This window comes from Aquarana catesbeiana, linkage group LG05 (genome assembly GCF_042186555.1).
Source record: "Aquarana catesbeiana isolate 2022-GZ linkage group LG05, ASM4218655v1, whole genome shotgun sequence".
NCBI classification, from domain to species: Eukaryota; Metazoa; Chordata; class Amphibia; order Anura; family Ranidae; genus Aquarana; species Aquarana catesbeiana.
The window spans coordinates 101,579,987-101,592,363 of record NC_133328.1 but is presented as its reverse complement, the minus strand read 5'-3'; the positions used below and the strand labels follow the sequence as shown (position 1 = coordinate 101,592,363).

General features: G+C 41.2%; 1 protein-coding gene across 4 annotated transcripts in view; it reads left to right on the top strand.

The window, feature by feature from the left end:
* The window catches only part of LOC141144373 (sodium channel protein type 5 subunit alpha-like), a 586,505-nt gene that overhangs the window by 287,661 nt on the left and 286,467 nt on the right, over positions 1–12,377 (top strand). The gene's annotated exons all lie outside the window — the stretch shown is intronic.

Genomic DNA, 12,377 nt, shown 5'->3' with positions numbered 1-12,377 from the left:
TTGGAGAATAAATATTTTCCTATAATAAAAGAGTAAAATGATCTAGATAAGTAAAATGTATCAGGAGGAAAAGTGAGCTGTCTTAGGGGTCTTTCCTGAGCTCCAGCTATAATAATAAATAAAGTGAGGAGAAGACAAACCGCATCCTGGATCTCCATGCTTGCAAAAAACAGTTGGAGCAGATTTTAAAAATGCCCTTACTCCTATAAATAGTAATAAAAGTATACAATAATGTACAACCAAGACTTTACTTATGCGGCAAAGAAATCCTGTGTAATTTTAGGAAATATTAGTACCCTCCTTTTCTCTTGTACATTTATGTCGTATGCTAGATGTTCTCCTCATTCCTTCTACAAACCTTCATCACATGTTAGATGTTCTCTTAATTTTTAAGCTAAACCTCTATAACTTGTCAGGGATTCTTTGGAGTCCTTCTCTTAGCCCCTGTAGCTTGTCAAATATTCTCTTCGTTCCTCCACCAGACCTCTGTAACTTGCCATATATCCTCTGGATTCCTCCTTCTAACTTCTGATACTTGGCAAATGTTCTCATTCCCCCCCAAACCTTGGTAATTCATCAGATGCTCTAAACACTCTGCCTCCAAACCTACATCACTTGGTAAATGTTCCCATCATCCCTCCTTAAAACCTGCCACTTGTCAGATCATTGTACGCCATAAACAATTATCTCTACATGTAAGGATAATTTTGTCTCTGGATGACCTCTTCTGTGGTTTAAGCATTGACAAATGACAAGGTTTGCTAAAAAAAGTTTCAAGCAGCACACTGAATTGAATGCCACACTGATGCTCTTATTGGCAAACCAAGGGCTTATATTTATCTGACTGAGTAATACAGATGCAATCCCAAAACTAAACAATAAATGCTGTTTTTGAAAATCACAACTGAGTCCATTTTTAAATGCTTTGTCAAAAACAATCAATACTTCTCCAACAAACACACCATAATAGAATTACAAAGCATAGCAGCACAATCAGAGATGGACAATATATAAGAGAAAATATTTATTTCCTACAAAATTGCATGGGTAATTGTCCAAAGTCAGGATAACAGCTACAAATGTTGGTAAATAATGTAGGATAAACTCAATCCCTGTAGTTTTGAGACAATTGTACTTACATAAGATAGCAGTTATGATAAACAAAGTCTTGTAGCCCCCGTACTATCCAATCAGAATTTAAGATTCTATAGTCAAAGAAAATCTGACATGCAAAATAAAATGCTGGAGTGTAAAGTACAGGCTCTTAGAGGCACATAACGGCAGCAGCCTCCCGGCAGCTCCCGTCCCAGTCGATTTTCAGGGTTTTTCAACAAAGATTAGGCACTTTCTGAAAGTTAGCTTTCCCATTCCTGTTTCCTGCACATTCCAATTTGCCAGTAAGGCTGCCCATTATAGTGATGGGTCAATAGGAATTTGTGTGCTTGTATTTGTATGGGGTGTTAGCAGTTGTTTTGCCTTTTAGAAAAGATTCTAAATCAACCCTAATAGTAAAACTCGAGAAGCTGCTGCAGGTATGTGCATGTACTTAGACCTTCAGCAGTATTCATTTTATTTTTTTTCATGATGGATTTTCTTTATGGTAGTGGACAGAGGTGGGGGACTCGAGTCACATGACTTGACTCGAGTCAGACTCGAGTCACCTGTTTGAGGACTTGCGACTTGCTTGACAAAATTAAATAAATGACTCGACTTGACTTTGACTTGTCACTAATGACTTGCGACTTGACTTTGACTTGGGCTATTTGACTTGCAATGACTTGCAATGACTTGGCACCACCAGTTCTGTGTCTTGGCCTAGGCAAAAGCCGCCCCCCCCCCCCCACAAAAGAAAGCTCCCCCGAGTCCCGGCTTCGGGGTAGATCAGTATTTTGACTTAATTTGTGACTTGACCAAAATAAATGACTTGACTTGACTTGCTTGACTTCTAGCAGGGACTCGACTTGACTTGCTTGCTTTTAGCCACAGTAACTTGGGACTTGCTTGTGACTTGAAGGTTAAGACTTGAGACTTGCTTGTGACTTGCACATGTGTGACTTACTCCCATCACTGGTAGTGGAAGATGAATTGTTATTGGTTGCTGGGGTTTATAGAACTTTGCACATTGACCTTTATCTTTGTAGATCAATTTCAGAACATGGTAACCAAATTCATAATAAGCTATGGAATGTTAAACAGCTTCTGCTCATGATGAGTTAGATGTAAGGGTCTATAACTGTAAATTTCTATTACCACAATTTGATTAGATTGTAATTTTTTTTAGTTGTCATATTGGGTAGATTTTGATAACAGTGTTTGCTATGAGATAATATAAGACCTGCAGTAAAGTATAGAACTTAAGATTAAGACTTACCAGTAACCACATATGTGCTAATTGCTGAAGACTATGAGGTAAGGACTTATGCATCGACATGTTCTAATGTTGCCTTTATTAGGAAATCTGCACTAAGAAACCTCATGTAGTCATCACTGACATGCATGTAGATGGAAGGTGGTTACAGAAAGGCTCCAGGAGATCACTAATGCTGCAAAAAAAGGATGAAAACAAATGTGAAAATAGTAAGGATGAGTAATACACAGCAGGTATTGAGTATAGAAGGACAAAAAGTCTTTAAGTGGCGGTTTACATATATGCAATGCGGGAATCAGCGCGATTCCAGTGCAAGCTCCAGCATCGCATTTCACCTGCCAGCAGTTCACACTGACATCTGCGAACCAATGTGAGTGTCAATGCAAAGTTAATGACACCCCCAGATCGGTTTACAGATTGTAGTACGAACTGCCAAATGGTGCAGGAATTGATTCGCATAGGTGTGAACACCCATGCGATCTGATTTCAGTGCGGACCAAAAAAAGGGTCCTGCACCATTTTGGTGCGATTGCAATGCAAATTCAGCCATACAATCTGTATGGCTGAATTCGCATCACACAGCAGTGCGGTGCAAATCACATGCGATGTCTAACATTGCACAAGTGTGAACCCAGCCTTAAAACTGGTAAAATTGTGAGTTGTCCATAGCATCTTTAAAAATTATGAGAATATGTTAGAATATTTTTTTTTTCCAAAGCAACTTGTGTACCAACATTGTTAGGAGCCCATTCGCATTGTTGTTTTGGGGTAACATGCAATAGAATGTGCTTTTTTACATGTTTAGCCACCCTGCCCTTAGTCTTGCCGGGTAGTGGACAGCCCAAGCTTACTTATAGTCTGGTTACTCTGTTGGTTTTCTACCTAAGCTCAGTGCTGCTGTTGTTTACTGCCAATAGGTCACTCTGTCACAGTCAGGGGTCAGGCTTGGAGGCCATTAGCTATAGCAATAGAGAGGCTCACACTGACCAGTTGGATAAGTGAACAAGCAGATCACCCTGGCAACATGTCGCAGGCTCACCTAAAGTGGGGGGGGGGGTCTAAATACTAACCGGTGTTCACCAGAGCTAATGATGGTGGAGGTTTTCCTGCATGTTAGTACCGGGTTGAAGTCCTCAGGATCGCCCCTCCGGGGGGTGAGCAAGCCAGGGTCCAGTAGCAGATATAGCAGGCAAGGATCAAGCAGAAGCTTAGTCAGTAAACAAGCCAAAGGTCAGTAACAAACGGTTGCAGATTAGTAGCAAGCAGAAACAATGTCAAGGGACAAGCCAAAGGTCAGTAAACGATTGGTAGTGAAGATACGGATGGCAGCAGTAGGAGTGACAGGAGCGTGAAATTGGCCATCGAGAGCACCATAATCTGACAAACAGGAAGTGAAAAGGCATGGCTTAAATAGGAAGCTCATGGGAGGAGCAAAATGTTCAAGGCTCACCAGATGCAAGGTTCAAGGCAAGATTCAAGGATATGTCCAGGGAGCTGTTCTGCATTTCAGGTGGCTCCGCAAGAAGAGATACTGCCAGACACAGTAGAGGTTGCAGGTTCACATCTGGGTCCTGACACACTGGTCCCACTGGCAATAGAATGATATGCCACAGTAATGTTGAGTATTAAATATTTATGTTACCCTGGCCAATCAGGTTTATTGCCATTAGTGCATGCTGGGGGAAAGCATAAATAATTGGGATGGATTTTGTGAGCGCTCTTCCCCCCAAGCTGGGACCTAGGGAGAGTGTGTAATGTGCAGCTTTTTGAGCTAGGCCTGGGGCTTAGGAGGCATGTAGACATATGTGCTCAGTTCAATAGTCTGAGAGCAGAAGAACCATACCTTTCCAGTGTAGTCCTGCCACTCAAGGCCCCCGGGCTCAGGAAGTCTTGCAGGGGGCAGGAGCCTGGAATGAGGACAAGTGATGCCTGGGATGAAGTATCAGAAGTGACACTGCCATTGGAGATCCTAAGGACAAGGAGCTCACAGAGAGTCTGTGAGTCTGTGAGTCTGTAAGACAATAATGGTGTTCTGAATACCTACTCTTCTACAGTATATGTTGTTGTGAGGAATAAAATCTTTAAATACACTGTAAAGTGACTGGCACGCAAATGTTACACATCCCCTACCTTTCAGCCATGGACACCGCCCTAGCCAAATGCTAGCCCACCCTATCTCTGAGGGTACTTCACATGCCTCTATGAGTTCAGGGGGCTACACATGTACTACTGCAAATCACATTCTACTGTAATTTTTTTTATTTTTAATAGCACCTCAATGCACTGATCCAACACACCCTCAATCTTTCTGTGTTGCAGCACACCACAAGACACAGTAACACCCCGCACAAAATTACTGCATGTTGTGGTGCACTGTTGTGGAAAAAATAGTACAGGTCTAAATTTCATTGCATTTATTTGTCTTTTTTGCAGGAGAGGAAAGTAGAAAAAAAAAGTGCTGGACATGTAGGGTTATGCTGGTATTGCTATCTTAAAGTATTGATGTTAATGTAAATGATCTGGTTCCCAGGGAGGCATCTTCTACACCCCAGATATACACAGTGGGGTTGATTTACTAAAATTGGAGAGTGCAAAATCTGATGCAGCTCCTCATAGAAACCAATCAGGGTCAATTTTTTGTTTTTCAAAGCTTAATTGAACAAGTTGAAGTTAGAAGCTGATTTGCTACCATGCACAGCTGCACCAGATTTTGAACTCTCCAATTTTAGTAAATCAACCCCAGTCTTCTTGGCTTGCAGTGTAATTTAACAAAAATGGAAATTAAAGCTCCACACTACTGCTAAGAGGTCCAGATACAACTTTTTTCCAATAAAAGTCAGGGGGACAGTCCAAAAATTAGCGTTTCTGGGGTCCAAGAGTGCTTCCTTCATAAGGCCCCTTTCACACTGGGGCGGGGGCGTTGTCGGCGGTAAAGCGCTGCTATTGTAAGTGGCGATTTACCGTCGGTATTGGGCCACTAGCGGGGGCAGTTTTACCCCCCTGCTAGCGGCCGAGAAGGGGTTAAAACCACCGCAAAGCACCTCTGCAGAGGCGCTTTGCCGGCGGTATAGCCGCGCCATCCCATTGATTTCGATGGGCAGGAGTGGTGAAGGAGCGGTATACACTCCGCTCCTTCACCGCTCAGAAGATGCTGCTGGCAGGACTTTTTTTCCCGTCCTGCCAGCGCACCGCTCCAGTGTGAAAGCCCTCGGGGCTTTCACACTGGAATTAAAGCAGCGGCACTTTCGGGTCGGTTTGCAGGTGCTATTATTAGCGCAATAGCGCCTGCAAACCGCCCCAGTGTGAAAGGACCCTAAGGGTTCGATTGACAACAATATGAATTGGGTTATCAATGTGAATAGACTAGAAGTGAACTAAACAATGAACCGTTTCCCGACCAGCGCACGTCGATATACTTCGGCAGAATGGCGCTGGTTAGCAAAAGGACGTACAGGTACGTCCCCTTTAAGAATAGACACTGCAGTCGCTCACATCTGCCGCGTTCTCCGTGACCATGGGTCCCGCGATTGTGTCATGGAGAGGTAGAACGGGGAGATGCTTTTGTAAACAAACCATATCCCCGTTCTGCCTAGTGACAGGACAGAGAGGAAAAAAATCTTTTTTTATATATTTTTGGGGGATGTTTATTTTAGCAAAAAGTAAAAAATAAATGCATTTTTTTCAAAATTGTCACTCTTTTTTTGTTTATAGTGCAAAAAATAAAAACCACAGAGGTGATCAAATACCACCAAAAGAAAACTCTATTTGTGGGAAAAAAGGACGTCAATTTTGTTTGGGTACAACGTCGCACGACTGCGCAATTGTCAGTTAAAGCGACGCAGTGCCGAATCGCAAAAAGTACTCTGGTCAGGAAGGGGGTAAATCCTTCCAGGGCTGAAGTGGTTAATATTCATTTTTCCAGTGTGATTGCAGAGGCATTGTCAGTTGGTTTGGCAACAACATTGACTCTTCCGTGAAAAAATACATCGGCCTGTTCACAATCCCCTAAAGAGTGTACACTGAGCTGTGCGTGTGAAGCTCAGTTTACATTCCTGGCACACTGCCTGTGTTGTGGGATGACTACACTCAGGCGCATGTGTAGGAGTGACGTCATCCAACACTGGCATTCGGGAGAAGCCCGGGGAGAAGATTCCGGCACCAGCGAGGGTCTTTGTGGGCTTCAGAACAGTGGTAAGTATTTTTAACTTTAGTCCCACTTTAACACACCAGATATTTTTGAATGGGCTGTATTATAAGCTGAAATTGGGTGTATTTCCAATAGACATAACTAAAATATTGTAAATAATCCATCAGTTATCAGTGCAGCAGATCACTTGCGGATTGCAAAGAGTTTTGTAAAAACTGCACACAGTACAGTTGCTTATTTGTGACATAATTTGTTTACATCTGCATAACCCACTGATCTGAAAACAATAGCAATTATTTTCTGAAAAATATATTCAACTTATTAAACCACTGGTTCTAAAATATAATAATGAGCATCAAATAGTGTATTTTGCATTCATGCAAAAGTCCAAATTTTAAACACATTATCTACTTTATGAAGGACAGAATGTGCTCTTGGCATTTAATGAATACTCTATAGTGTGGTAGCAAAACAATCTATTCAATTCTGGATTGTAAAATTAATATGAACAAAATGGCTGCCAAACAAGATTGAGACTGCAGTTCCTGTGGCAAGAGGTCCTTCTGGCATCTGTCAGAGTTGCCAGTTTGCCAGCTTAGGCTTATTTTAGACTATAATAGAATTCTGTTATGAGTATATCCTCACTGTTATGACCTTAGACTTTAGGTTTTTGGTGTTTAGTTATTGTGTTTGTTATATTGCTGGGCCCAGGGTTTTGCGTGGCTTGTATAGATAAACACACTTTATGTTAAGCAGCAAATTATCCCTAGTAAATAAAACATACCTGTGTAGGCAACCCTGGAGAGATAGAGATCTACCTGAACAGTGTAGAAGAGATCAAAGATCAGGGTGCAGTGCTTTTTTTTTAACATCTTCCCAATCAGCCTAGAACAGAATGACGGCTGGTGGCTTTACCGTCCTGACTGGACATCATATAACATCCTTCACATTGCGCCGCTCGTGCGCGCCCCTGGAGGCACGCAGAGCAGCGATCAGTGGTGAGCTGTGTTCCTCAGGCACAGCGCATACCTGATCAGGGTAAAGAGCCAATGACGTTAGTGCTGTCAGTGTCTGAGGAAAGGAAAGCTGATTTCCAGGTAGAGTAGACATTTATACTGATAATCAGGACACTGATCATCAGTGCCCTGTATCAGTGCAGCCCCATCAGTACAGCATATCCGTGTCCATCAGTGATACATGTCTGTGTCCATCAGTACAGCCTCACCAGTGCTCATCAATGCAGCCTCATCAGTGCCCATCAATGCAACCTCATCAGTGCACATCAGTGAAGAAGAAAAATTACTTATTTGCAAATTGTATAACAGAAACAAAGAAAACGTTTTTGTTTTGTTTTTTCAAAATTTTCCTCTTTTTTCATTTGTTAAAAATAAAAAACCCAGTGGTCATTAAATACCACCAAATGAAAGCTCTATCTGTTTTTAAAAAAATGATAAAAATGTAATATAGGTACAGTGTTGCATGACCGCGCAATTGTCATTTAAAGGGCGACAAGGCTGAAAGATGAAAATTGGCCTGGGCAGGAAGGGGGTGAAAGTGCCCGGTATTGAAGTGGTTAAAGTTCAAAACCTAGCAAGGCTTAATTATAAAGTAGAGAAGATTTGAAGGAAGTAAGCTTGTTCTTTTGAAAAACAACAACTTACTGGCTGAATCACCATATGAAAATAGAAGAAATAAAGCCTAAAACAGAGTGCAACCATCACTTCTAAGAATTAGTAAGCGGCAATATAATAAATGTTTGCTTTTTGGTTTAAAGCAGTAGTAAACTGAGGCAGTTAATAAAAAAAAAATCCCCTGCAAGGCAATTGCATAATGTGCTAGCATGCATCACATGCTAGCACATTATTTACTTGCCTTAGAACGAAGCCTTCCAGCAGTGCACTGTTACCTCTGACAGGGTTTCCATCTTCACCCGGTCTTCCTTCCAGGAGCTTGTATGGCCAAGCTGCAATGACATCACTCCCGCGCACGCTCTGAAGGAACGGCATGGGTTTGCTGTTCCCGTCAAAGTGCATGCACCGGTGACGTCACCGGCTGCCAAAAGAGCGAATATCTCCTACACGGTGATTGATTTTATTTTTTGCCTATAATAAGGCTTACCTGTAGGTAAAAATCAAAAAGCAGACTTTACTACCACTTTAACCTCTTGCTTACTGGGTACTTAAACCCCCCTCCTGCCCAGACCAATTTTTAGCTTTCAGTGCTGTCACACTTTGAATGACAGAGGCTCTCCACGATCGGGACTGATGTCCCTCTCACAGCCACCGGTAATCAGCTTTTTTTTGGAGAGAAAAAAGCCGATTACCGACTCTGTTTACATCACATGATCAGCTGTCATCAGCTGACAGCTGATCACGTGGTAAGGGGTCAGGATCGACCCCTTACTCCGATCTGTGATCAGCCGAGTCTCATTGACTCGCTGATCACAGAGCGTGCCACGCGCGCCCTGCAGGGGGAGCGCAGGCCGCTCGAGCATGGGAGGGTGTCTATGGACGCCCTTCCGGCAAATTAGGTCTGCGCTGTAGCCATCTTTCGGCTATAGCGCGGACGGGAGGTGTTTAATAAGTTAGAATGAGGCACTGTGCTAACACATAAGGTAAACTAGTGCTGTTTTATAGAGGTCCACCATTTTATTTGTCAATAAGCTTTGTTTGTCAATAAAGCTTGGTGTTTTCCAAGGCCTGACATTAGTTAAGCATGTAATATTGGGTGATTTAGCAAATGTTTATCAAAACAAACATTGTGCTAAGATGTTGACTAGTGCCCTTTCCAAGTTAATCTCTGCAGAAATTATTTTCTTGCCCTTACTGTAAGTGTGCCAGAATGCGGCCTTTGTGTTGCTAAGCTGAGTACTAATCGCCATGCTTTGCATGTGGCAAACAGATGCAAAGCAAAGTGGTTGCTGATGAAGTCAGAACCTTTCCCTTCTAATTATCAAAGTGGTCTCATGGAAGCACTGTTTACCTATTATATGGCACTGCTTTGAAGAAAGAAAACTCTTTAAGACTTTGACTCCTGCTAGGATAACCTGCATCAAAACGAGAAAAAGGGAAATAAAGCAATTGAAGTTGAAACAGCAAAGAGCTCCAGCTAATGTATTGCGCTTATTGTGTTTTCTAAGCATGGATTAGATACAGCAGAAGGTAAAATAACTGTTTCTCATGTTTTTTTTGTTTGTTTGCGCAACATGATACTTTTATGAACACAGAAGTGCACATGTGAAGTGTGAAAAATAAGATATAAAGTCCATATTAATTTAAGCTGAGCTTTAAAATGTACTTATGTATTTTGATATGATATATATTTTGCATATGTATCTTCAGTTTGTTTATGCCAGGGAAAAAAAAAAAAGAAAACACACAAGCTCTAAAATTTTGGCCCCTTCATGACCAGGCCATTTTTGCTATTCAACACTGTGCTTCTTTAACTGCCAATTGCACAGTCATGCAACACTGTACGCAAATGAAATGTATTTAATTTTTTTTCAGAGAAATAGAGCTTTCTCTTGGTGGCACAGTATACAAGTGTAGGCGCAATTAACTGGAAAAGGCAATAGAAAAACCCTTAACCCACAAACTGATATATACGAAAGGAGAAACCAAGTGTATCTCTAACAAAAAGCATTTAAAACTTTGGGACTATAAAAACATTCAAAAGGCAGGTGCATACAAAGAGCCACAATAGTGGATATATATTTATAATATCAAAACCATGTGTATATAGGAAAAAGAGTCCACATGTAGGGCTGCCTTCACCGGGAACTGAAACCAGGTTCCAAAATCCTGAGGAGAAGCAAAAAGAAAGAGAGGCGCCTCTAGGTGTAGACTTAAAACAGTTTATTCATAAAACTTGTATCAATCACACTCACATTTAAGAAGTCATCAAAGGGCATGTGAATGTGGAATATCCATTATAAGAGGTGTCATCAGGTCAGTCATAAGGCTCCTGTCTGCTAGCTGGATGCTCTGCCTGCTTGTGGAGAGGCACTGCTGTGATGTTATGCCTGCCGCGGTGAAGCTCGAGCTTGACGAAGGGGCGCGGCTGTCACGTCATTGCAGTCCGTACACCCAGGAAACGCGTCGCTTGCCAGTGACATCATCTCTCCTCGGCTGCTATCCACCTGCTCTCCGAGCCTCGTTCTGGTTCTTTGTTGTCAAAGCGGCCGGCATAACATTACAGCGGTGCCTCTCCACACGCAGGCAGAGCATCCAGCTAGCAGACAGGAGCCTTATGACCGACCTGATGACACCTCTTATGATGGATATTCCACATTCACATGCCCTTTGATGACTTCTTAAATGTGAGTGTGATTGATACAAGTTTTATGAATAAATATTTTTAAGTCTACACCTAGAGGCGCCTCTCTTTCTTTTTGTTTCTCTTGGTGGCATTTGATTACCACTGTTTTTATTTTATTTTTTACTTTTTAAAGGAAAAAAGACCGAAAATTTTGAGTAAAAAAATTACATATTTTCTACTTTCTGTCATAAAACATATCCAATAAAAAAAAGTCTAATTTATTCATAAGTTTAGGCCAAAATGTATTCTGCTACATGTCTTGGTCTTACATGTCTGGTAAAAAAAAAAAATCCCATTAATTGTATATTAATTGTTTTTTTGTGGAAGTTACAAAGAGCACTAGTCTACAAACTATGATATATTTATTTGAAAATGGAGGACAGTACAAATACCCCCCAAATTACTCCTTTGAAAGTAGACAGTCTGAGATATAGAGTAAGAGGCATGGCAAGTTTTTTGAAGCTGTATATTTTTGTCACGCATTTTTGTGAAATGAAATGAAATTTGTTTTTTTTTTTTACATTTTTTTTTTACATACTAGTGCAGTACATCATCATAATATGAATGAGACGCTGACTGGTGACAGTTTGTAAAAAAAACAAAAAAACAACCCAAACATTTTTAAATAATATATATAGATTTTTAAACACTTTTTATTGACAAGTGTGCAAAACATTGGACATATTCAACAATTATGCTCAACATGAGCATTGTAGTATATATATTACAAGTATAGAATCAGACAACAGTTGTAGAGAAGTACAGATACAGCTGCGCTTGGATCTCAAAACAAAAAGAAACATAACACAAGTATAAATTATACCCCTGAGTACCTGATTCCAAAGAGATCAGTGTACCATACCTTCAAACCAATAGACTCAGCAACATATATGATCTTCAGTACCAGATATAGTAAGAGTGGAGGAACACCATACATCCCATTTTTTATTCTATTTCTTAGGGCAACCTCTATGTTCAAACACTAGTTTCTCAAAGGGGAAAACCCGAGTCACCAACTGAATCCATGTGCGGACAGACGGAGGACTGGGCTAAATCAGTTTGAGTGCAATAGCCTTCCTGACCAAAAACAATGTCTCTTTTTGCAAGACTCGCTGATATCTCTGCCACTGTTCCTCTAGAATATATTCTTTTTTTAACTTTATTTTTCCTTTTTTTACATACTTTCCTCAGAGTAGTTCAGTGTCACCATGTGATAGCCATGTGACGTACATGTACGTGATCCAGCCATCCTGTGCCGCCTGCCTTCAGGAAATGTACTGTGGCTGGGTGGCAACTTGTTAAAGACCCTTCAGGTAAAGAATAATGCCTGTTGATCTGTCAGAAATGTGCTCAGCTCCTAATTTCCTCCTGTGAAATGACACTATATGCCCTTTTTGTGAGCTGAAGTAGCAAGAACTGTCATCCTTGTTTGTCACCTCTTCCCAGTAATTTCTTGTTAGACAACTGAATCTGCCCCGTTTTCTGACTGAATCTGCCTCAGTTATTTCTTGTTAGATGACCGAATTCACCCCTAATTGTTTTGTA